Genomic DNA, 24,485 nt, shown 5'->3' with positions numbered 1-24,485 from the left:
AGGCCTGATTTCTTGAGCATTAGTCTTCCAGTTGCTTGCTTCTTTTAAAGGAGGCTGGCATCTTGCCCTCTTAATGGAAGACATTGTTGATGTGGTCCCAGTGTGCATCTGCTAAATTAAGTTGTATTTGAATTGTAGGAGTTTTTTGTCGCCAGTTCCTACAGCAGCTTGAGAACCTTGGAGAGAATGGTTAAAACCCAAAGACCCACTTTCCCAGGCAAGTGTTTACCATCACATAGGTAGGTTAGCCATTGTAAATCTGTTATACATTACCTTTTAAAGGGGAGAGAAATCAATGCAGTGCGAAAATTTGCCTTTCCATATTTTGAATGATGGCAGCCAGGTTTTACCAGTATTTACCCGTGTGTGTCACTTTCAGATTTACCTACCTTAGCACCACCTTGCTTAGAGTAGGATCAGAAAATAATAATAAGCAATGTTTGATCCCTGTGTCCATGTGGCTTTTCTCCTCGTGACTGCCGCTGGAGGTATGCTGAGATTTGATTAGGGTGAATCTCATTTGTTTCTGAGCTGATGCATCCCAAGTTTCACTACACCAAAGTGTGGCATTGTTATTTGTATCTTGACAGCCCCTAAAAACTTTAATCAAGGATCATGACCCCGTTAGATGGGCTTTGTACTTGCAAACAAGGCAGTCCCTGCTACAGAATGTTCAGATTCAGAAAAATGGATGTGGTAGGTGGACAAATGGACACAAGACAAATGATGAGGGAGTGAGTCTGAGATGACAGCAAATACTGTTTAGCAAAAACACACTTTTTCCCCTCCATTCCTTTAAATTGTGTTCTCTCCTAGTGCCACAGGAAATAATTTTGCCAGACTTGTACTAGGAATATAATACAATGCAATTTGGCTGTTCTAGCTCCTCACCTGCCTTTCCATATCACTTTGCATTCTGAGTTTTCTGAGTGCAGGGCACGTTTGTGTCAGCATGTGGAGAGCTGGAGTCTAGTTGTGTCGTTCATCTTTAATGCTTGGTATGTGCCAACTACATTGGAAGAAAACATTAGAAAAGTAAACCACATAAAGCATGCCCTGGTATAAAGGTGAAAAGGTATTTGTGAGGTTGTGTCTGTAGAACTGGGCAGTGTTTTAACATGGGACACGAGGGCATTTAAAGGAGATATTGGAAAAATGGAACTTTTAAAATTTAGTTGTCCAAGCGCTCACATTTCCCTTTTTGTGGCGCATTGAAGCATTCATAGATTTGGAAAGCAAGATAATCTACAGCTAGAGTGTTTAAATATCGTAAAGTTAGAATGTAACAAGAACAGACCCTTGGCTCCTGCTAGCAGTGGTTTATTTTGCATATAAATGATGGCTAATATTCTGTTTTGTCCAGGGATCCTGGTTTTCTCTATTTAAAAATCACAAATTCTCTGATAAATTACAAATTCTCTGATTAAAACCTCCAAAATTCATGATTAAAATGAAACGCCCCCCCCCCGGTGTATATATATAGTTATCAAATGAGCACAAGGTTTTATTGATATAGTTACAATTTAAAGCAGTTTGGAAGCCTACCAGTGTCTCAATCACTATAATAGAATAAATTCTAACTACCTATAAATTTTGGTATTTGATTTTGGGTTTTTTATCATGGAAAATCAGAGCTCCCCCTGCCGCCTTAGTCCACCAAGATGCAGGTCTAGGCCCCTTACTGCCCACCCACAGCATCCTGGCCCTGCTGGTACCCCTCGCTCTCCACTTCCCCCGCCATCAGAGGGAACCTCCAGCTGCTAGGGCTACAGGGCCAGGGACCTGGGTCTGCAGTCTTGTGCCCCACAACAGCGCCCAAGACCCAGCTGTTGCCCGTAGGAGGTGGCAGTGGCTGCTGTGATGGAGCGGAGCCTGGTTCCCCCTCCCCCATGGACAGCACAGCTGAAGCAGAGCCTGGGGGGGGGGGGTGTGCTGCCCACTGTGGGCTTGGGCTTGCTGTCCACTGTGGGCTTGGGCTTCCTGCCCTGTTGCCCTCCCCCTGGGGCCTCCGCGGCCCAGTGGGCAGGACCCAATGAGGCAGGGCAGAGTGGGGCTGGATGGGAAGCTTATTGCTGCCACTGGGAGCCCCGTGCTGCCATGGCAAGGAGCCCCCTGCCAGCTTGGCAGCAGCAAGGGACACAACTGTGCACTGCTACCCCTGCTGCTGCCAAGCTGGCAGGGGGCACTTTGCCAGGGAGGAAGGAGCTTCCCTACCTGGCCCTGCTCTGTCCTGCTCTGCCAGGTCTCACCTGCTGGGCTGCAGAGGCCCCAGGGGGGAAGGCAGCTGGGTGGGAAGCCGGAGCCTGAAGTGGGCAGTCTGCCTCTGTCCCTGCCCTGTGCACAAATCTGGAGCCAACCCCCCTGTCCCCCATCTGCAGCTCTGTCCTGCTCCTCACTGGGGCCCTGTGCATTCTGTTCGCAGGCCCCAAGCCATGTGCACTGCCCCAGCTGGGCAGCAGCCGCAGCCCTGCCCAACTCCCTCTCTCCCTCCCTATGGGGGCCTCAATACCCGCTTTCTCCCATCAGAGTTGCCTGTGAGAGCTGTTCTCCAGGCTGCCTGGTGGCCACGTGCATGTGTGAGCGCGCACATGCACATGGCACCCCCTGCCTGACTGTCTTCCTCCTGCTGCCCCCAGCCCCTTGCAGGCTGGAATTTTGCCAGCCTGCAGAGAGCTCTGCAAAAGTGGCAAGTCCATGTGTTTCTCCATTAAAATGAGAAGTCTGTGGGTTTTTTTGGTTAAATGGAAAAAATCCACTGGTTTGTCCATTTTTCCATGGGAAACAAAAAGCCAGGATCCCTGGTTATATCTAGTTTTTCCGGTGTTGACTCCCAGGATCTGAGAGCAGGTACAGTGTGGACAGTGTCCTCATTTGTAGTTCATTTGTTTTTTCGTTTCTTTTGGAATAATCAGATCTCTCAGTGGAGATGAGATAAAATGGAATTATGTAAAATATTTGAGTATTAACCCATTTCTGATTTGGTAGATTAACTCTTAATAAATCCATGAAGACAGTGTGTAGATAGAAAGTCACTTAGATAGTTTAAAGTGAATGTTTAGCACTGATGCTCAGTTGGCTTGAGTTTGTGTTCTGGTTTTGGGCTTCCTGGGTCAGTAGACCTTGGGAGTGTACGTCAGAAGTTGGAAAGAAGTATTTGCACCTCATATCCTCCGATAGAAGCAATCTCTTGGTCATAGAGAGAAGCTGATAGGAAGTTTTAATCTGGCTTTGTGAGAGATTTTGTGATGGTGAGGAGAGAGAGGAATTGTTAGACTCGATCAGTCATGAGGAACTGACAGCAAAATTAAGGTTTGTTTGTGTGGTTGTGCCCACAAGAGATTATCTTTCAAATTGCCACGTAAGAGTTTGGTGACTGCCACTCGGGGAATTAATTTATGTGCTGGGAGTTAAGCCGGTCACATATATTTCGACAGGATGTTCTTTCCATTGGAGAATGCTGATTCATGAAATTGAAACATTCCTTGGAGATGGTTTGGTTTGCAGTGAAGGCCCCATGAAACAAGGAAGGATTTTGTCAGGTCTGGTTTCCTTCCATCTTGCCTGCCTGAGGCCATGGACAGACATGCTGTTTGAAGCTCTCCATGTACCTTCAGAGTGCTCCAAACAGTGGGTGTGCAGACATTCGTGGCTGAGGAAGCACTTAAAAAATGCTCCCTCGCCCCCCTCTCCCAATAGATATCTTTGAAGTCTTTTTCAAGTGTGTCCTGGAACGTCTGCACGCTGTAGTCCTCTGTCATCCCACACTGCGGGAGGAGCAGGGTGGATAGCCAGTAAATGCTGTATTTTGCTGTCCTTGGGAACCTCCAGAGATTAGAGGTTAAGAAGTATGCATGTAGGGATTCCTGCTGTGTGGCGCCCTGGATGGAGAGCACTGCTGCTACATGCCTTCATGAACAGTTAGTTGATCTGGGGGTGGAGGTAGGGTCATGTCTATGTGATGCTGAAGCTCACTGAATATGAACCATTCCAGAATGTGGAGTACTTCAGATGCATTTCTGTTCTTGTCCAGAATCCCAAGCAGATTAGGTTACCAGGATCTTGGCTCTTTGGAAAGTAGAAGCCTGAGAACCACTAATAATTCCAGCTATAAAACTCCAACTGTCAGGCTCTCTGGCTTTTCTGCAGCTCACCTGATGGGGAAGCAGGAGCATGGAATGGGATGCTCCCCAATGCTTTCCTTTTCCTAGTGACTTCAAAACTTCTTTGTTTTTGATTCAAATTGGAACAAAACCAAATTTCAAATATCAAAATCCTCTTTGGAATGGAATTAGAGCTTTGCTAGCAAAGCTCTAGCTAATGAAGGTAATTCCACCTGTGCACCCTGTAACCTAGGTTCTGGTTTCAGCTCTGTCCTTGTTCCGTTGTGATTTGCTAAAGATCGTACTTTCCCGTTTGGTTTTGCCCCAGGAGGTGGGAAACTGGGAATTTCTTTTTTTAACAGGGTCATTGTTCTGGCTGTTGTAGTTGATGGTTGGCTGAGTGACACATCCTCTGCCTGCTGCTGTGGTATCACTAGTTCCAGCTAATAGAGAATGTTCCTCTTTACTTGTGAGCCAAAGTCAATCAAATGTCTTCTGACAAGGTTCAGTGTTTTCTTCTGTAAATAAAATTCCTAGTAATTTTATTTATTTATTTATTTTTATTTTAAGGTTCTACAGCTTCTTTCCTACTTTATTTCCTGGTGGTTGCTTTTTTCCTACTTTCAGTATAACCTGTTAAGTGAATATTGTTATAATGCCATTTCACTGGGGAATATGCTGTGTGATGTTCCTGACAGTGGTGGTTTTCCTGCTTCATTGTGCAGGCCACTTTAGAAAGATGGATTTAAATGGATGCTTGCAATTTTCAGTTTCAATGATGTTGTTTGTCAATTTTGCTGTCAAGAAGGGTAAATTGAAGCCAGCCTGAGAGCCTGAAATTGAGCCATCCAGGAAAGTTTATTTGTTTTATGCACATGCACATGTGCATGTGTATGTATGATCTTGCTTCAGAATTTCTGGTCCCTTTTACCTTATTTCTCTGCAATTTTTAAATGTTTCCTTCCAAGATTACTTGAAATACAGGAAGTCTTGTTTTTGCACTCCGTTTATGGATGTTTTCTTACATAGATGATCCTCATCACCTGGGAGAAACATGATGCATCATATCTCTTGGACCTTAGCCATAGACTTGGAGAATGAATTATCCAGGAGAAGATGAGGTTTTTAATGTGTCTGCATTTGTTGCTGGCAACTGATAATACAGCATATTTCTTTTCAGTTTTGAATATTTATTAGCTCTGTTTTCAGACATGCAGTCAGATCATGGCCTTGTGCATAGTTAGCCAATTAGGATCAAAATCTTTCTGTGTATGAAATGCCAGCAGTTGTGATTTATTGCAGTCTGAAGTGATAAGCAACAAACAGTCCTAGACAGGTTTGGAAGACTAGCTGGAGGTATCATAGATTATCACCACTTTCCTGCTGTACAGGATGTGTCTCTTGGCTCTGATCCTCCTGAGCTAAACCATCATCCAGCTTTACTGAGCTGAGTTAAGAGAAAAACAGGAAGATGAAAGGGGCTTCTTTCTAAGAGCTATATGCGTAATGCCTCCCCATCCTTATTTTCCCACTTCTACAAACGTCATTGCCACTGTCTTAATTTTCTTAGAGGTTTCTGTCACAACTGAAATAGTTCTTATGGATACCTTAGTACTGGTGAAAAGAGACAGATGGATAGCGCTGAAGTTTATCCACAGGACAAGTGCAGTATGGGCAGTGCCATCTTGTTTTCCATTGTCTTACTGCCATATATCATTTCTGATGGAAATGCATCTGCAGGACAAAAGGCAAATATGCTCTGGCTTTGTTCATTTCTTGGACACTTGGTTGAGGCTGCTACCCTGAAGCATTTGTCATCCACATCACAAACATCCACCTCAACGAGGCCAGTTCCTAGCAGGCTAGTGGTACTGAGACCACCAACTTACCTGGCAGGAGAAATACCATGATCACTAAGGCAGTTTTCCTAGTCACCCCTGGGGATGACTGCTTTTCTGGCATGAGGTAATACCCGCAGAGGTAATGTATAGTAAACATCCCACTTGCTGCTCAAGCGGGAAGATCTTGGCTTTATGCCCACTTTATGGAAATGGGAAATGCCTCCCTAGCTTGCCCCTGGGGCCTTATAGCTGAGGGCAAGCGAAACTTGGAGGCATCTGAACCCCGAGCCTGTGGGCTTGGGCTTGCACGTAGGATGCCTGCCAAAGGATTTGGAAAAATCTGAAGCCCCAGGTGGGTTGGAGGGTGTTTGCTGGTAGTAGGGCCACTTATGGTTCTTGACTGACTCCTGGATTTGGAATTGATTTGGATTGGAGCACGAATAATTCTCTTATAAAAAAAACCCCAACAAAAAACAAAACCTCAGATCACAGAATAGCTGTCATTATTGACTCAGTGCTCTGAAGCTAAGGTGAAGGATTCATCTTTGCGTCACATTACCAATTTCCTGAGCTATTTCTCCCCCTTTTTTATAACTTTGGAAAATCACTTCTCTGTCATATGTATGTGAGTAATCTCATATAATTTCTTCTACCTGACATTATTAGTACATCACAAGCCTTTCACTAAAAAGGGTTAAACCATTTCCCAAAGGATCCTTTATTTTCTTACAGTGACATGAGGAAAATTATACCACACAAGGTAGCAGATATAGGTTGTATGTATTACAGCTTTTTATAGAAAGGTTCTGTAGTATGGTAGAATGAAAATAGCAAGGGTAGAGGTAACAGTTGGCATTTCAGAGAGAATAGGAGCCTGCTGGTATAAAACACCCCTTACTGAGCTGATCCACTCCTCTTGGCCTACAAGCAGTTTTCTTAACCATGTTCAAAACAAGAAGTACAGCTTGATGGCTGGAAACACAGAGATAAGGCCCCATCCAAATCCTCCCTGCTGGAGGGAGGATGTGTGGTAGATTTTAAGTGGCGGCTGCTTTGTGAGAGACTGTTAAAGAGGGCACGTAAGATGCACAGGATGTTCAGTGGGAAATAGCAGAGGACAGCATGCTTGGTTAAGTCACTTCCTTCCGTGTTCAGTCCCCTGATTGCTGCCGTCTTCCACAATAACATGTTTCCGTTTTACTGCCACAGATTTCCAATCCCATTTACTTCCATTGCCTAGGTCATAAGCAGCTGTGTTGTACTCCATTAAATGTTGCCCTCTCTTATTGAAAATGTTTTTGTCCATTTGTGTGATTGTTTCCGGTCATGTTTAAATCAACTTTTCCTGCTTAGGGATTTTTTAAAGTTGTTATTGTTGCCTGCTGTGCCATACTAGGGGAACAGAATCTTTGTTTTTTGGTGACCTCCCAATAAAGCAGAGTTTAGAAGCCCTAAAGAATGATAACCAGGGATCCTGGTTTTCTCTGTTTTAAAAATCCCAAATTTTCTGATTTAACCTCCTCCCCAAATCCATGCACAAATCTGGGGGGAGCGGGGAGACGTGCCCTCCCATGCCCTCTCCCTGGGAGTGTCTCCCTATGCCCTCTCCCGAGCCAGCCTCCCTGCTGTCCCCCTAGATGAACCACCTGTGGTTCTGTCCCGCTTCTCCCTGCCGGGCTGTGCATTCCCATCCAGGTCCTGGGCAGCACCCCCCGCCACAGCCACCATCCCGCGTCACTCCCCCACCATGGCTGCCTTAATCTGCTTCCGTGCCCCCACATCACCTATACCATCTCCTGCCCCCCCCCACGCATCACCTATGCTCCCCCTTCCTCCCAGACTTACCTGGGCAGAGCTTGCCTGGGGGAACTATTCTCTACCTCTGCCTGGCTGTATTACTGACCACATGCATGTGTGCATGTGCACACATGGATGTGGCACCTCATACGTCCCATTCCCTTGAGCCCCAAGCAGCCCCTGGCAGGCTGGAACTCTCCCAGCCTGCCAGGGGAAATTCGTGGTTTCTCATGTTTTCTCCTTGAAAGGAGAAAATCTGCATTTCTCCATAGCAAATAGAAAACCCATCTCCCTGATAATAACCTACAAACTATGGGCATTTTGTTTAAAGTAACACTTGTTTACACTGCTAATTTTATTATGAATTAAAGGCATTTGTTGTGGGACAGATAGAAAATAATGAGAAAAATGCCATTTGCCAGAGCTCTGGAATATGTGTTGGTATATATGTGATTTCTATACACTTTTATGAGTGTAAACCCAAAATGTATTTATTTATTTATTGTTTGAGGGCCATCAAGCCTGGTATAATGGTTTTTTAAAATAAAAGCAAGAAATTAAAAAATTCTTTAAAAAAATTCTATTCAGCTACTATTGTGATATTAGTAATATCATTGACATTAATTCTATGTAATAGACCTAGGATAATTTTGAGAAAATGCTCCCAATGAAATAGGAATTGATTTATGGGGAAAAACAAATACCTCAAATATAGTTATTAGAAGTAAAAAAGTTTTGAGGGACAATTGTGCTTAAAGCAATGAATTTTGTTTCCAAAATGTCAAAATTCTAATCCAAGTTCTGCTGTTTAATTGGAAACCAGTATTGTGATCTGATTCAATTAGGTCTTTCTGCAACTTACCCCGATTTTACAGTATTTTTGTCTTTTTTTCAGTCAATAGAGAGATAAATTTACCTGGGTGCCTATGTAATTCTGGTAACTCTGATTAATTGGCCAGTGTTTATCAAGCACAGTGAAGATTGCCAGTCCCATAAACTTCTACATATTTTTATTACATCTCCTATCACTAAGACAAATGCAGTGGGTTTTTTTCTTCTTATTTTTCCCTCCAAATACTCACATACTGTTGAACTGGGCCACTATTCCTGTTAGGGTCAGATTGATCACCTTATTTGAGGTCAGGAAGGAATTTTGCTCCATCTTCAGATTGGTATGGACTGTGGAGGTTTTTGTGTTCCTCTTTAGTGTGGGGGGTAGGAGGTGGCCTCTACCTGGGGTCTCTCAAGCTTATATTAACAACCTTTTATAAAAGTAGGACATTGGCTACCATGGTTCCCCTGCTTAATCTGTGGCAGGCTTGAGCTACATCTTGTTGTCTCAGGGTTTTTTGGTAGCTTTTACAAAGAGTTTAGATTATGGAGTGTTGGTTTGGATAAGAATGATCCTGCCTCAGGCATTGGACTAGATGTCTTCTGGAGGTCCCTTCCAGCCCTTCTTCTCTATGATTCTATGATTTAACAGACTTAAGCTTTTACCATGCTAGTTGATGACCATTCTTGCCATGATCCATCAAGTACTTAAGCACGTGAGTGGGCCTTTCAGTTAAATGTGACTACTTGGGTTAAAATACTGTGCTGGATTGTAGTCAGAGTAGTCAGCACCTCGCAGGATTAAGCTCTGAGTAAGTATTTGTGCTATGAATCCAAGTAGTATTATGGTACTTTGGATTTTCTGTAGGGTTTAGGGACAGAGATGAAACAGAGCTCTAGGTTTCAATTTGGCAATGATCATAAATGGGTGGGGGGAATACTAGTAGCAGCCTAGTTAAACATATGGCCCCATCGAAGTCCTAGCGGCACATTAATTTGTTGCCGTTCTATGGTAAGAAGAAACTTGTGCCTAAGGTATTAATGCTGGGTACTGGAGATCAGCAGTTTCACCAGTAATACATCTATAAGCAAATTTTAAATATTTGGTCAGAAGTGCCTATTAAGGATTACATTTGGCATTGTTATTTTAGAAGATATTCTGGTCCATGAAATAAGAGAACCTTTCAAAGTAAAGTCTAAATGTTACATACTACATGGGCACTATATGTGGTATATACTGTAAAATGCATTATTATGATATTGATAAATGTTGCATGATTATATTTGGAGTATTCCGTTGTATGGAATTTGGACTTACTGTATATAATGCATGGAGACTTTCCTGAGTTGAGTTTCATCTTCAGTCATATTATCACAACATCAGCACAACATCTTCAGTCATAGGCATTGAATAGATAGCTGCCACACAAAGCTAGTGATTTCAGAAGTGATTGAGAGCCATGGGATTAAGAAATGAGCATATTGTTCTAATTTGCTTTCATTGGAACAGAGATGATAGGTACTCCATTCCAACATCAGCTTTTAAAGGGGTACTGTATATTAGAAATGGTATCTAACTGACTAAGAAAAAGTTTGACTGATTACCCTTTAAATAGGGTATTCAGATCTAAACAGAATTCTAAATGAATTGTTATTAATGTGGTTTGTTAAGCATCCTTTATGGATGTTTACAATAGGCTTTATGCCAAAAGAGGTTGAGGAACAGAGCTGTAAATGCCCAGGTAAACATGAAAGGTTCACACTTCCACTCTCCCGTTGACTATTATATTAACTGCAGATGCTAGTTATGGTTGCAGCTAGTCCAGTACTTCCAGCAGAAGTGTGACTTTTTTCCCCCTGCCCTTGTAGTTGAGGCTATCCCTTTAAACCTCCGCTGGATCCTTGGTATGAGAAAGTTCTTAACACTGTGCAAAATAATTCTGTGGTGTGAATTTTAAGCCAGCCTACGCAAACAAACAGCATCAGTCAGAAGCATAGAGATGTGCACATCAGCCTTAGTATCTGGTTCTAGAACTTTTCAACAGGGGAAATGTCATACTTGACTGTCTCATTAATATGTGTGGATGCATTTTGTCCTGTGCAGGGTCAAATCTTTTATTTAAACCTTGTGGAGAGTGCTTTTCTTACCCTTCTGGATTCTCATCTTCTATACCACCAAGCAATTGGCTTGGTAATGCAATGTGTGGGCTGTTAGAGGATTGTGTTTGGTAGCTGAGAAATCAGTGAATTGGACACAGAACTGTTATCTCAAGGGCTTCTTATATAAACTGGTTTCATAGTCAGCTTGTCAGTCATGCTTTCACAAAAGGGACCAGAGTCCTCTGCTCCTCTGTTCATCTGGATTAGAAAGGACCAAGAGCAGTGTGACTGAGTCTGTCTCAAGTCATTGGTGTCTCTCTGCAAAGTAAGGCTTTTTACTGAGTTGTGGGTGGAGAAGGTGGGGAGGTAAAATGAGAAAGGAAATGGGTTGAAGCTCTGGGGATTCATAATCCTCTCTATGTGCCCAGAGCTCCAAAGTGCATTTCAAACTGAATGTTGTGGTTAAGAGTTAGTCTGATTCTGAAGCTTAAAATAGCCTTGCTGCCTGAGGATGGTATCAAGTTGGGGCTTATCAAGGTGGGGAAGGAGCTTCCCACTTCCATATATCTTGGGGAACTGATGTGGTTCTGCCTTGGGATATATAACTTCCCAATATGCATTTTGGTGCAAAAATAAATGTTATAACTACCTGAAGAGTATCAGATTGCAATAAGTTATAAAGGATATTTCAGACACCTGGACACCCATAAATAGGTGCCCTTTAAATCCTCTCAGTGATCATGTGGTTCCTATCGAGACAAGTAAATCTATACTAAATATGGAGCCAAGTAAATTAGTATAAATTCAGACCACTTGAATACCCCCAGACTGACAGTTTAAAAAAAAAAAAAAGTACAGAATGGCAAATGTTCCACTGTGCTACTCTCTGGAAACAAGCAGGAGAAGCCAGGAGGGCCCCTGGCAAAGCTGCCTGAAGGGCGCTTGCATGGTGCCTACCTATGTTGTGATTAACACCAGCCAGTGCTGTTAGCCCTTCATTTTCATAGCATCAGATTCACTCACATTTTTTAATATTCAGACATCTCTAAATACATTTTCCATAGCAACTCTTGTCAGTGCTGTAGAGTGACTGCAAAAAAAAAAAAGAGACTAAATTGTAACAGAACCTCATTAACTGCTGCAAACATAGCTTTAGTCACAAAGGCTAAGGACAGACAATCAAAAAGCCTGAGGCTGAATTGATTCAGTCTTTTCAGGTTAGTCTAAGCTGCAGAAATTGAACTGAGATGCAAGTGACCAGACATTCACTTTTGATTCTGGAAATGCAGCCACATGCCTGCAGTGGCTCAGGCCAGAAGCCGGAGGCTCTAGAGTATGCCTTGAAGCCTGCTTGCCACTGCCAAAGGGAAAGGACTGAATCTCCAACTCTTTTCCCCCTTCCCTGCTCCAGCAGAGGGGACCTGGTCAGGCCCCAACCTCCATGCTGGCATGCTGAGGCCATGGGGAGGGGCACTTTAAATCCCCCACCATGGCCTGCATGAGACCCCAACCAGGCTTCTGCCTCTTTGAAAAATTCATACATTTTGTTGAGGTGCTATGTGTGAGATGGGGAACCAAGCGTAGCCTCATTACTGTCTCCTGGTGCATCTTGGGATTGGCATTGGCCTTGAATGGGCTGCTCTGGGTGTCCCTTGGGCAGAAGGAAAGGAAGAAGAGTGTAGGTGTTTGGGGCAGGGGAGAGGGGAGGAGAGGGGCAGAGAGGGCTCTTGGGTGAGAGAAAGGTGGGAAGAGAACAGTTTTCACAGTGGGAGAGCCCTCAGGATACCATCTGGACTAGTCTTCACATGGGGCCTGGCAGGGGAAAAGGGTTTTACGATCAAAAAAGTGCATGGTGCTGGTGGAATGAACAGAGGTTTATTTGTATTGACTTCTTCAGCTCACAATGAGAAAGCCAGGCAAGTGTATGCTTCCTTCTAATTAGTGCAGCCCTAGACAGATGCATCCTGCAGCTGTGGGGCTCTTCTTCCTCCCAGATAGACATGCTGGCTATATTTAGTCCCATTGTTAAGTCTGTCTTTGAATCCTTGCCAAGTGACTACTCTGTTGGAATGTAAATTCAAGACGTGTGAATAATTGTGGAATTGGACAGTGTCTGAAAGGAGAGAGTCTGAAGCATGTGAAGTTGGCACAAAGTTGCTGTGTCGTCCTGTTTCTGTGAAGAAAGGAGATGCTGCTTTGGGATGTTGAGGGTTTGGTGTCTTTTTGTTACCCTGCTAAAGAAAATGTCATGTTCTTTTAGATTGGGGAGTGGGTTCAAGGTCACTTTTTTATGCTTATCCATACACGAATCCTACAAGTTTTAAATTGGCTTCTCCTCACTACTGAAAACGATGATTTATTATGCCTTTCAAACTCAGACCTTATAGGGTGAAAGTAAACTGACCCCAGAAGACCAGAGTGATAAAATCAAGCGACTAGAATTGGATCTTCAGTCCAGCAGGAGTCGGGGTTCCTTGAACTTTCCTCAAGGATTTAAACAGGATTTTGTCAGCTGTCTCTCCTAATCCTCAAGCATTTAACAGATGTTTATATTTTCAAATATTTATTTGTGGGTTTTTTCTTTGTTTTATTTTTGAAATTGTAAGGGACTTACTCTTTTTTTTTTTTTAATATCTTTGTCTTTTCTCTCAGGACATTTAACTTAATGAGGAAGAAAAGTGAAAATTCAATAGTTTGAGCTGAAGGCAGCACTGAATCTGATGGGCACTGTGTTTGGTGGGGGGGTAGGAGAACTGGATATCGAGAAGGTTTCTGAGAAGAAAAAGTCTTGGCAGAAACTTGATTGGGAAATAGGAATGAAAGCTTCATATCATGCCTGTTCTGAGGTTTAGGCATTGTTTTGCAGTAAAAATGGGTCATTTATTCTTTTGATGGCTTTTCTTGTTTATGATTATTCTTTTGTTTGTTTTTTTTTTCTCCCTTCAGCCCCTCTTTCCCTCTTGCTTTCTCTCTTGCCTTTGTTTCTGCTGTTGCTGCCTTTCCCCTTTCCTTTTTTTGTTTACAGCCAGAGTGCACTGGTAGGGGAGCTGAAGGCTTGGATGTCTGCCTGCTTCTTTAGTTTGCAAGCCGTTGCTTTCTATGAAAACATGACAGACCTCAATCTGTCTTTCAGGGAATTCACTGCAGCATGCTTGAAGCAGACTGGTTCTTTCCTGAAACATCTATTGCAAAATTAAATCTGTTTTCAACTTAAACACTGCCTCCAAGTCAAGTCTGGGGGAGCCTGGTTTTCAGAGTCCCTGACCACCTGCAGCTCCTATAGTCTTCATCTGGAGCTGCATATTTTCATCCCCTGTGGGAATTAGTCTTTTAGCAGTTCTGTGAAGGCTTTACAGAGGGCTATGGCACAGATGGGTGATTCTTATAGACCTGCAGTTGGCACTGGTTTTTGGCAGTGGGCCAGACAGACTCATCTCGAATTTGAGATGGGCTGGTGCTAGGACCCATTTGCTGCCACTACCACTTCTCCTTGTTGCCTGGCTTGAGGCATGGGCAGAGTTTATGCTACTGAATGCTGCCAGAGCCCTCTGGTTCTAATGGCCAAAGGTTGCTGACCCCTGGTAAAAAGAGCACAGGTAGATTCATGTGGTGGCTCAGGCTGACAGTCTGCTGTTTCTAATCTTTATCTTCTAGTAAAGATAGTTACTCGTAGAAAACAGTGAAATTGTAGAAGAGAATAATAGAGAATTTCACTTGAAAAAAGTTTAGCTCAGACCATCCCAGTGTTTTAACTTTTTGAACTGGGACTAATCACCGATCCCTTGTACTCCTGGTGACAGAGATGTGCTTAATGTCAAAGGAGAATATTTCAAATCACTTGAGTAGTCCCAGTGGCCAGTAAATGAAAACAGTGCTAAATTACAGCACACAGCAGCAGTTAATCGGTTATGAAGGGAAGTAGGACTCTTCTGCTGGCAGCTGTTCAGGGGCTTCAAGGGTGTCAGGTAGATGGGGATCCTGGGGATTGTGGAAGGGATATAGAGGAAATGAAGGCAGAAGAAAGGGTAAACCAGAGTCCAAAGTGTATCTGTGCCATTGGCAATGCTCTTATTGGAACCTTTATGTAGAATTCAGGAAAAAGCTGGTTAGTGTCTCGCTCACAGAAGCTTCAAGGAAGCATACACAAAGGAGCGTGCTTTTAAACATAGGATATTGGAAAAGAAAAATTACCTCTTGTCAGGTCTGTCACAGTTTTCTCATCTGTGGGGCATGAATTGTGAGAAATCATTGTATGCTCCTAAATCCAGTATTCTCCATTCAGTACAGTTTATTGATCAGATAAGTTCATAGCCTTGCCTTCATGTTAGGCAAACCTCCGAGCAAGCTTATCTAGCTCTGTTGGTTTAGTGAGTGTACTGCCTTCCTATGTGGTAGCTCTTTCTAATTAATATCTGAAAATGGTATCTTCATTAAAGAACAAGACAGACCTAGTGTGATATCTGGTATCCCACTCTGGATGGGTCAGAGGGAAAGTTCCTTAAAAGTAGTGCATCCCAGCCCTTTGAGAGCTTTTTGAGGAGAGGGAAGAAGAATTCTGTATCTTGCTGTGCAAAGAAATGATCCTTTTGGTTGATTAAAGAAGTCAGAAGCCACGAAAGGAATGTAGCTGTGTGTGTTCCTTTCTCACCTGGAAGGAGTCTGTGTGTGTGTGAAATGGGGTCTCCAACTTGGGGGCTAGGAGAAAGAGGGGGGAGGCCTGTTTGAGAGAGTGGGGATCTGTGGGACCCTCTGAAGTAACCGTATGTCTGACATGCTTACAGGAATTGTTTGATGCCTTTTGTTTTTTTAGGAAAGCAAGAGAAGGTTATATTGAAATCTCAGCAGAGCCTTTCCATTCCTGGTTTGAAATTCATGATGTTTTTGCTCCTCCTTTTTTTCATCAACCACAGGAACTGTAGGCCACAGACACATTCCTGAGAATTCTGTTTCTTCCATTGCCATGACTGGAGGAGAAACTGTAATAGACACTTTTGAGCCTCGTGATGCCCCTGCTATTAGAAGAATTTATTGTAACAGTATTCATATTCAGGGAGAGAGCGCCCCTTGTAAAATGTGGGGAGAGGGAGCATGCTAGTGTTAGCTTTGCAAGCCCTAAGGTGGTTGAATGTTAGATATTTAAGTTTTCAAATAATTTTTTCAGGGTTGTTGGTTGTAGCTGTGTTGGTCTAAAGACGTAGGCGGACAAGGTTCTTTGGGTAAATAGTATATTTTTTATTAGACCAACTAAAAGTTGGAAAAATTGTTCTTTGCAAGCTTTTGGGCACAAACACCCTTCTTCAGGCATAGGGAGAGTCTGCTGGTGTTTTGTGTTCTCACGGTGCCTACCTCACAGAGGTCTTTGAGGCTTAGCCAGATGTAGTTGGTGGAGCTCTCAAATTCTCAGGTGGGGGTTGTTACAGAAGAGGTAAATGATGCTGGCTTTGCAGCTCTGGACAGCTTAGAGCCTCCTTCTGGGTTCTCAAGGTTCGGGGTGTAAGGGAATCTCTCCGACCCTCCGGTCTTTCTCTACAGCTGCTTGTGTACTGTTCTAGGTTCCTGCCAGGAGTTCCTAAAGTCTGTTTCACAGCAAGAAAATTTTGCTGTCTTACTTTTCTTTTGTGTGGCCGTTGTTAGGGAGGGGTAAGTGATGAGGAATATCTGGTTGGAGGCAGGTTTGGCACTGTACAGCATTTTAACAAGAGGGGATTTATCTCCTGGACGTCTAGTCACTGGAAAGAGAGGCAGACAAAGTGATGGCAAGGCTGTTATTTTAATTGGGGCTTTTGTCTTTGTGTCATTTCTGTTCTCTAAAGAGGAACCATAAATACTGTTTTGTCCAAGGAAAGCAATGCTTGAAACCCAATGGGACTTTCAGGCTAATGATTAACTTGTGTATTTCTGCAATTTGTCCCCTCCCCCTTGCAAAATGATCCAGCTTCCTGAATGCAAATATGGGCTTTTTGTATGTTTTCCTGACGTGACAAAACTCTCTTCTTATGCAAATAATTTTTTGTGGGTTTTTTTGTCTTTCTGACTTAAAGACAAATATTCTGTACTTCAATAATACATCCTTCCACTGTGGTTTGTTTTTTCAGACTTTGCCAGCTGGTGCCTGTGGCTGGAAAATCTATGTGGTGCCATGATTATATCTACTCACGTTTAACTTTTCATAAAATTTGAATACAGTGCAGTGAGACGCTCCTAATAACCCACTGATTCAAGATTATCTAAATGGATCATTTCCATGCACCGAACTGAAAGATCAACACGAGTAAAACACGTCTATTTTAATGAATATTTCATAACAAACTTTTTTTGAAGGAGGAACATCTACTGGTATAATACAGTGTTTAATACGGCCTGATGTCGACTCTGAGCTCCCCCCACCATTTGTAATGGTGGCTGCAGTTTTACACAGCTCTTTCGTGCTTTTCTTTCTCTCTCAAATTTTGCATTTACGTTTTGAATGTAAGAGGATTTAGCCGAGGCATATGCAAAGCCCTTTAAGTATTATTTTCTTTTTTCCATAATAAACCTTGGGAAATTTACATCTCTTTCCTGACTAAGAGATTACCTCTGTTGTATGTGCATGCATTTGCATGCCGCTGTTAGCAGAGCAGCAGGCTTTTGACTGCTCCTGCTTCTTCCTGAGGCCTTATCTTCCTCAGTCTGCTGTTACAATGAGGATTGCAGAGTGCTGGGAGAGGGAGGAGAGCAAGGTGCATGTGCATTCTGGCACTTTAATTATGTAGGCCACAGGGCTAAAACTGGTGTAAAAAGCAGCAGACATTTGTTTTCCATCAAACATTATGTCCTCCTTGAGTTTTGAAACTTTTCACAATTTTGGTCAGCTCTTGTCATAAACCCATGAATTAGGGCAACAAGCCTTGGAATGAACCTGTTATCAGATCGTTGCCATTGCGTGTGTGTGAGTGTGTATTTGTGAGGGAGAGAGGGAGGACAATGGAACTTTTTATGCTCTCATGTAAAAACGGAAATATAGGGCTGGGAGGGACCTTTAGAGGCCAAGTACTTCAGCTTCTGCCCAAGAGAGAATCATTGGCAATTAAAACCACAGATCCCAAATTAGAGGTCTGAGCACTTACCAGTGGAGTTGCAAGCTGCATGGAAATTCAATTGGAAGAGCTGGATTTGTGCAAGAACCAGCATTGATGTGGGGGACCACTCGCTTAGACTCTGAATGGATGAGATGAATCCAGAGTGGGAAGAGCATTGGACCTCAAAGTGGTGTAGCAACTTTCCTGTCAGGGGAGACAGGTAGCAGGTCACTGGCAGAATCAAGGCTTGAGTTCAGGATTCCTAACTTCCAATCCAAAGTCTTTTTTCTATTAGGTTACCCTGTTTTTCAAAACAGAAGCAACTCCACTGAAGGCAGAAGGCACTCCTAGCTTAACCTTGCCATGGGATTGCAAACAGATCCACAGGTTTTAGTGTTGAAGCCATGTGTTGGGTGTGGGACCTGTAGCTTTTGAGACAGTCTCATCCTATAAATTTTGGCTTGTCTTAAATTCTTTATAATCTGTTGAGGAGTGATTTACAGGCCCAAAATAAGAGAAGTGGCCATTCTTGTGGGATGACTGCACAGTGCAAGACAGCATCATGCCTCTACACACTGAGTTGGCTCTGTGCATGCTAGCTCCAGAACTGGAGTAAGAATGGGCTGCAAGTACAGGGCACTGCCTGGGCTAATCAGCTTTGCAGAGAATTAAGAAAAGACAATCAGGAATAATTCTCTGAGAACTGGATCCAAAAATGTTATATTAAAATAAACAGATTTGGAGAGAAATGTAATGCTCCTGGTTAGAACAGGTTTGTCTGTGTTGGGGAGCAAGGACACCGAGGAGGAGCTTCTGTGGGAATGTGGTGTGCCCTTGTAGGGCCTGGGAGCTCAGAGCACGTACCATCTGCACTTTCTGAAAGTGCTAAATGGAGCTTGACTTTGCAGTTGGAGTTAAACTTGTGTTGGTGCTGGCTCAACTGCTTCCTTTCCTTGCTGCTTGTCAGCTGGAGGATCCATGTCCTAGGGAAGACGATGTGTTTGGAGCAAGCAGTCTTTGCAGTCCTCATGGTCTTAAATAGTGATATCTTCTCTGGTAAACTGGATGCTGGCCTGACTTTATTAATAGCAATTCCTGTGTTTAAATATTTGATTATTAGAGAGCTTGCAGTTTTGTCCTTTCTTAACCATAAGAGGGATTTTCCACAAACTCTGATGGCAGTATGGATCCAGATCCAAACCCTCCCTTACTTCAAGGGTGTTTAGATCTGTGGTTTTGGTTGAACCCCCTGTAGGAAAGAGCATTCAGCTATGAGTTAAGGTCTCGATACAAACTTTTCCAGAGTTTGGGAGTATCTGGAAGTATGACTTGGATTCAAACTGCAGTGTTTTATTGTTACAAAAGGAGAAGAAAGTCACTAGAAAATGTCTAGTTTTGCAGCCAAACCTGGAAGCTTTATAGGTAATAAACTGCAATAGTTGGGTATTTCTCAATTTTTAACTTTTTTTGGGGGGTGGTGGGGATGTCAGAAAATATGTGTTGAAACTGAAATATTTGTTGAAACTAAGATTTTTCTCACAAAAAATGTACCTGCTTTGACAAAGCTCTCAGCTGGGAGGTGTCTTGGTCTAGGGTGGAATTTCTGGTTAAAATGAGCAAGCAATGAATCCCTCTTCCAGCTCCTAGGAAATGGCCAGTAGCTCAGTGCTTGGGGCACTTATCCAGAGAAGCTTGGTTCATTTCCCTGGGGTAAAGCAGCAGGGCCTTGAACTTGAATTCATGCCAGGTGAGTGCCCTCGTGAATCAAGGACTTCCCAAGTTTCCAGAGTCAGATTCTCTATCTGCATCTTATCCCATGAAAAATTTGAAAAGTTCTTGATTTTGTTCTCCATTGCAACAGAAACAAATGTTGAACCTCTGAAATGTTTCCACATCCCAACGTTTTTGTTTTTTTGGCCAGCCTGAACAAAGTGGAGTGTGCAACCACAGGAAAGCAGAAGAGTCTGATGTCCTTGCTTGAAATTCTTCTTTTGTCCCCACCCGCCCTTTTCTTTTGATGACCTACAATAAAGTTTATGCCTGACTTGGAAGATGTTTTCTTGGCTATCCTCTCTCAGCACAGATAACATAAACACTTCCCTATTATGGTGGTTTTCTCTAGAGTTGTTCCAGTGGCCACACAGGATGCCAATTTGAGGCTACACAGCCTTGATAGTGACTAGGAAATACTAAATATTCCCCTTTTCCCTTTATGGATAGTTCTGTATGTCCTGGTTATATATAATGCTTCTGTGTGGTAAGGGAGAAGGAGGCAACATTGAAATCAAATTTCTTATTTATTTCCCTCCATGGATTAACTTGTGTGGTAATAAAAACAATTTAAAGCTGTCCAATATTGTTTTTTTCCATACAATTCCTTGCAATTTGCTGCTGTGGTTTGTTGCTCAAAATGATCTTTGGAGGTTTATAATGAAGGTTCAAGATTTCAAACCTCAAGTGGGAGGAATGACCCAAACTAACAGCTCTCCCCTGTACTCCAAGTACAGTTATTCACTGTGCCTCAATACGGAGGGAATGTATGGGAATCCTGTATGCAGAACGTGTTCCTCTTGCAGTGAAGATGGCAAAGTTGTTTGCAGATGCTGGATAATTATTGTCAGTAGGGTTGTGTTTGCTCTTTTGAAAAGCTCCATTGAATCTGAATGAAACAAAATTATGTAGAAAACTATGTTGGCTAAATGCCTTTCTTCTGCTTCAACTCCTTGAACTTTTAAAGCCAGCCGATGGCTGGAGCAATTTTTGGAATCTTTTTTAATTTAATTTTTTTTCCTGATGATTGAGAGAAATGTACAAGTCATGTTAATGAAGGTTAAAATGATACTTCCCTTATTACTGGTGCCTCCTTCTAGTTGCCCATTACTTTCTCAAACAAACTTGGGATTTTGCATGTTTGGTCTGTGCCCAGGATTGACTTCTTGGGGAACGTTTCAGTAAAATCAAAGTGTTCATAAAGTGTGTGTGTGTGCGCGCATGTGCACGCATACATGGTTGCCTTCAGTTCTGATCAAAAGGTGTGTAAATAAAGTTCAGTGACCAGTTAAGTTTTTTCAGTTTGTTGCTGAACATATTTCAGATAAGAGGAACAAGCCAACTTTAAAGAAACTTGATTAAGTAGTTTTAAAGTGGTGCTTGATTTTTATTCTCTACAGATGCAGTAAGATATTTTTGTTAGGTTTCTTAAAGCTTGGGAGATTGAGAGTAAGTGTACAACTTATGTTTTGTCACACTTTTGCTTTGCTCTCTGTGGGGATCATGTGGTGAGGTCCCCAAAGAAATTTTGGCTTAATCTGAATGGACAAGGATTTTAAAAAGCTAGCAAAATTTATTAAAGCATTATGAGAGTATCGAAATATGAAGGAAAGGGGCTGGTAGAATATGCCAGGGGATCTTGACTTACCTCAGTCCATTAAAGTCAATGATAAGACTGCCATCAGTGGGCTTTGGATCAGGTCTCTTGGTGGGGGTTATTGGTGGTTTCTCTGAAAATGATGAAATTGCAGAGGATTTTCACTCTTTAAGCAGAGTTGAAGACCAGGAGCCAACAAGATTTTCAGAAACAAAGAATATGTGTTCATACAACTACCTCTTCATAGTAAGGAAACAAGAAAGCAGAGTACAGGAAAAATGTGCTACCGAAGCAGAACAGACTCTAAATAGAACATTTTTTAAAGTTTTGTCTGAAGTGTCAGCAGTTGTTTCAGGGCATCATGTTTCCCTGGGGGGAAGCCTTTCTGTAAATGCTCTCAGCAACCATGTGAATGGATTTAAGATCATTTTCTTGCTATTTCAGTTCCTTCCAGTCTGGCTGGTGTGTAGAAAAGGCTCACTGCAGCCAGCTGGGTCCCAGAGGTTTTGTAAGTCTCACTTGAAGGCTTACAGCCAATACATTTGCTGTCAGCAGGGGAAAAAAAAGTCTCCATGCATATATGCGTGAGATTATATTATTCACTTTAGTGAGGTAATCTTCTGTTTCTTGGGGGAAAAAAATTAGTCTTAGTGTTGTCTTTATCATGCTGATGTCTTATGAACAATGTACTTCTAAATGTAACCTGCTGTTTCTTTCCTTGAAATCATTCATTAGATATTTGTTATATTCAGAGAAGAAGAATAGCTGCTATTTTTGTTTAAGGGAAGGAGTGGAATATTCTTATTGACAAATAAAAATTCTTGTGATCTGGTCTCAGTAGGGGAAATGTTTCCAAGGGGATGGAACAGTGCGTCCAATTTTTGAACCCGTGGTACTGGGGTACTCCCAGTGTGTGTGCTTCGCTACCTGGTGGAGCTCCAGTTCTGTGGTACCTGGCGATTTTGTTTTGGAACCAAGAAAAGTACCCTGGTCTAGTTCAAACAAAAGAGCAAATTGCATTGGTGTTAAATCGTAAGGGAAGAATGCAACAAAAAGCTTGCTATGAACTGTCTCTAGGTCACAACCAGTCCCCTCTTTTTATGCAACATCTGGTACTAACCTTTTCTTTGAAGAGAGAGACAATTGAGGCTTTTATAGTCCAGAATTTGTCTTGCTTTACAAAGTTATTTCTTGACAGTAAGTTTTGAAATACTGTGGAGGAATCCACTTCACTTGAGAGACTAGGGGGTAGGGGGGAAAAATATCTTAATACTGCTTTTACCTTCAGTTGCAACATCAGGCTGAACCCTAGGATTGTGTCCATCTAAATGGATTTGTCCTTATGTTTGTTTACCTGAGGGGGGAAAAAAATTAGCTGCTTGTCATGAGGATTATTTTAAATTAGGGAGAGGCAGATTCAATTTTGCAAATTAGTCATCAGAGCAGGCCACTGGGCATGAGCAGTTCAGGGTTCTTGACTTGTCTCTGCCATCAGTTTGCTGTGACACCTCAGGGAGGTCACTTCTTCTTTCTGCTAGGGTGCATGGGCGACTTGTGCCCCCTGTGTCAGGGGGGACACATGCCCCCACAGTGGCCAGTCATCGGCCAGGGAGGGGGAGGGGTCCCCTGTGACCAATCGTACTGCCTGGGAAGTGCGAGCGGCACTTCTTGCACCCCCATTGCCCGGCCAGTGCTCGTGGGGGGGCACCGGTGTTTCTGCCTGTTCTCCCTGCCCATTGCCTAAGTGGGGAGCGCTGACTGTGAGGGGGTGCACCAGCGCTCTCAGGGGGTGTACATGCACCCCCATGCATCCCTTACGCGTTGCCACTGCTTGGGTGTCACCAGGTTGTAATCCTATGTGGTGATTAACTCACTGAAATTAAAGAGTGCTAAAATCCTCAGCTTAATGGCACTGTATGCACTAATTGAAGATTTATATATACATAAATCTTCAATTAGTGCATACAGTGTCATTAAGCTGAGGATTTTAGCACTCTTTTTCTGGAGCTAAAATCTCAGTAAAGTTCCCTTTAAGTCTAAGATGCAGCTTTTGGGGTTTATTTTCTGGTGTGACTTCTGCAGTGCCAAGAAATTAATTACAAAAAATGTTATTTTGTTCCATCCTTGTCCTCCAGAATATATCTGGTTCATACTTGTCTTTTTTCCCATTCCTACACGTAAGCCTAACATTACACTGTCCTTTCATGTCATTTTGTGGACAAGAGCTAGATTATAGCTCCTTCTAGGGCTCACAGTGATAGCGGGTGCATTGTCCTAATGAGGTAAAGTGAAACAATTGCTTCTGCCGTTGTTTCTACAGCTTGTCCAAATTTTGGAAGGTTGGTCCTGAGAGGTAAGACAAGAGTTGTGAACTGGATCTTATTACTGTATAGTTAATTTGGAAGAGGGATCTCAGCCACCAGCAGAAAAAGGTGGAATTTGTGATCTGTGGTTGGAGCTTGGGTAGGGGGAGGAAGCATTTACTCAACATTTTTCCAGAGAAGTTCAATTGCTGAGAGATGCTTTTATAGAGAAGGAGGGACAACTGCAATGATAGTGGCTTTCTCAAAGCAGCTGCTGGGTGTACAGCTGCAAACATCCATTTTGTCTGGGTTCTGCTGTGTGGGAGGAAGCCAGTTGTGTAGAGCAGCTGCAACCCATCACCACCACCATGCATTTGTAGGTGCTACAAAGCAAGAGAGCTGCAAGGAAATAAATAAGGTCATTTGTGCTTCCCCAAAACCTTCAGTTCAGGGAATAAATATTTGCTCAAAATAAAGTTCTCCAAGCCTCAGTAGTTTACAACTTCATTCCTAAGTGAATAGCATATTGCAGTTATGCTGCACCATTCCACATGGCCAAACCCTGTTTCAGTGTTTCTGACCTGTGGTTGTATATCATTGCACTCTTTGGGTGCAGATGCATAAAATGTTTACTTTAATTTACTTTTACTTCAGAGTAAGTTTAGAGCTCACTTATAATGTTCTGCCCTTTGCTAGTGTAAGTTACTCCACTCCAGGGCAAAGATACTAGATGCAAATTATGTTGCCAGTGTGTCCAAAGTACTAGCTGGTTTCTAATGCAGTAGCTCTTTGGCCCTGTTCAGACATGCAGGTAAAGGTGAGAGAGGATCTGATGCACAGTTCACACAATCGTGCTTCCTGCTATGCCACACATGCCTGGCAGGAGGTGTCATTGTAGGATCGTGCATCAGATCCCATTATGCCTTGCAAGTAGCAAGCTCCCATGGCTGGGATCCCCCTCATTTGCCAGGGCTCCCAGCTGCTCTGGGCTCCCAGCCACAGGGGTGTACCTGGCCACGTGTTCAGTGAATGGCCTCATAGGAACTAGCCACAAAATTGTTACACTTTTTTGGTGGAATAACTTTGTG

The 24,485-nt window shown here is 42.9% G+C and overlaps 1 protein-coding gene across 7 annotated transcripts in view; it reads left to right on the top strand.

Moving 5' to 3' along the window:
• PALD1 (phosphatase domain containing paladin 1) overlaps positions 1–24,485 on the top strand; it is a 222,902-nt gene that overhangs the window by 41,278 nt on the left and 157,139 nt on the right. The window contains exon 1 of one of the 7 annotated variants that reach the window (XM_059729909.1): positions 12,812–12,879. The exons of the other annotated variants lie outside the window; for them this stretch is intronic. The gene's annotated coding sequence lies outside the window, so the exon portion shown is untranslated. Of the gene's footprint in view, positions 1–12,811; positions 12,880–24,485 lie in introns of those variants that run through there. 7 annotated transcript variants of the gene reach the window in all.

This window comes from Alligator mississippiensis, chromosome 6 (genome assembly GCF_030867095.1).
Source record: "Alligator mississippiensis isolate rAllMis1 chromosome 6, rAllMis1, whole genome shotgun sequence".
In the NCBI taxonomy this organism is placed as follows: domain Eukaryota; kingdom Metazoa; phylum Chordata; order Crocodylia; family Alligatoridae; genus Alligator; species Alligator mississippiensis.
This window is presented reverse-complemented; position numbering and strand designations above follow the sequence as displayed.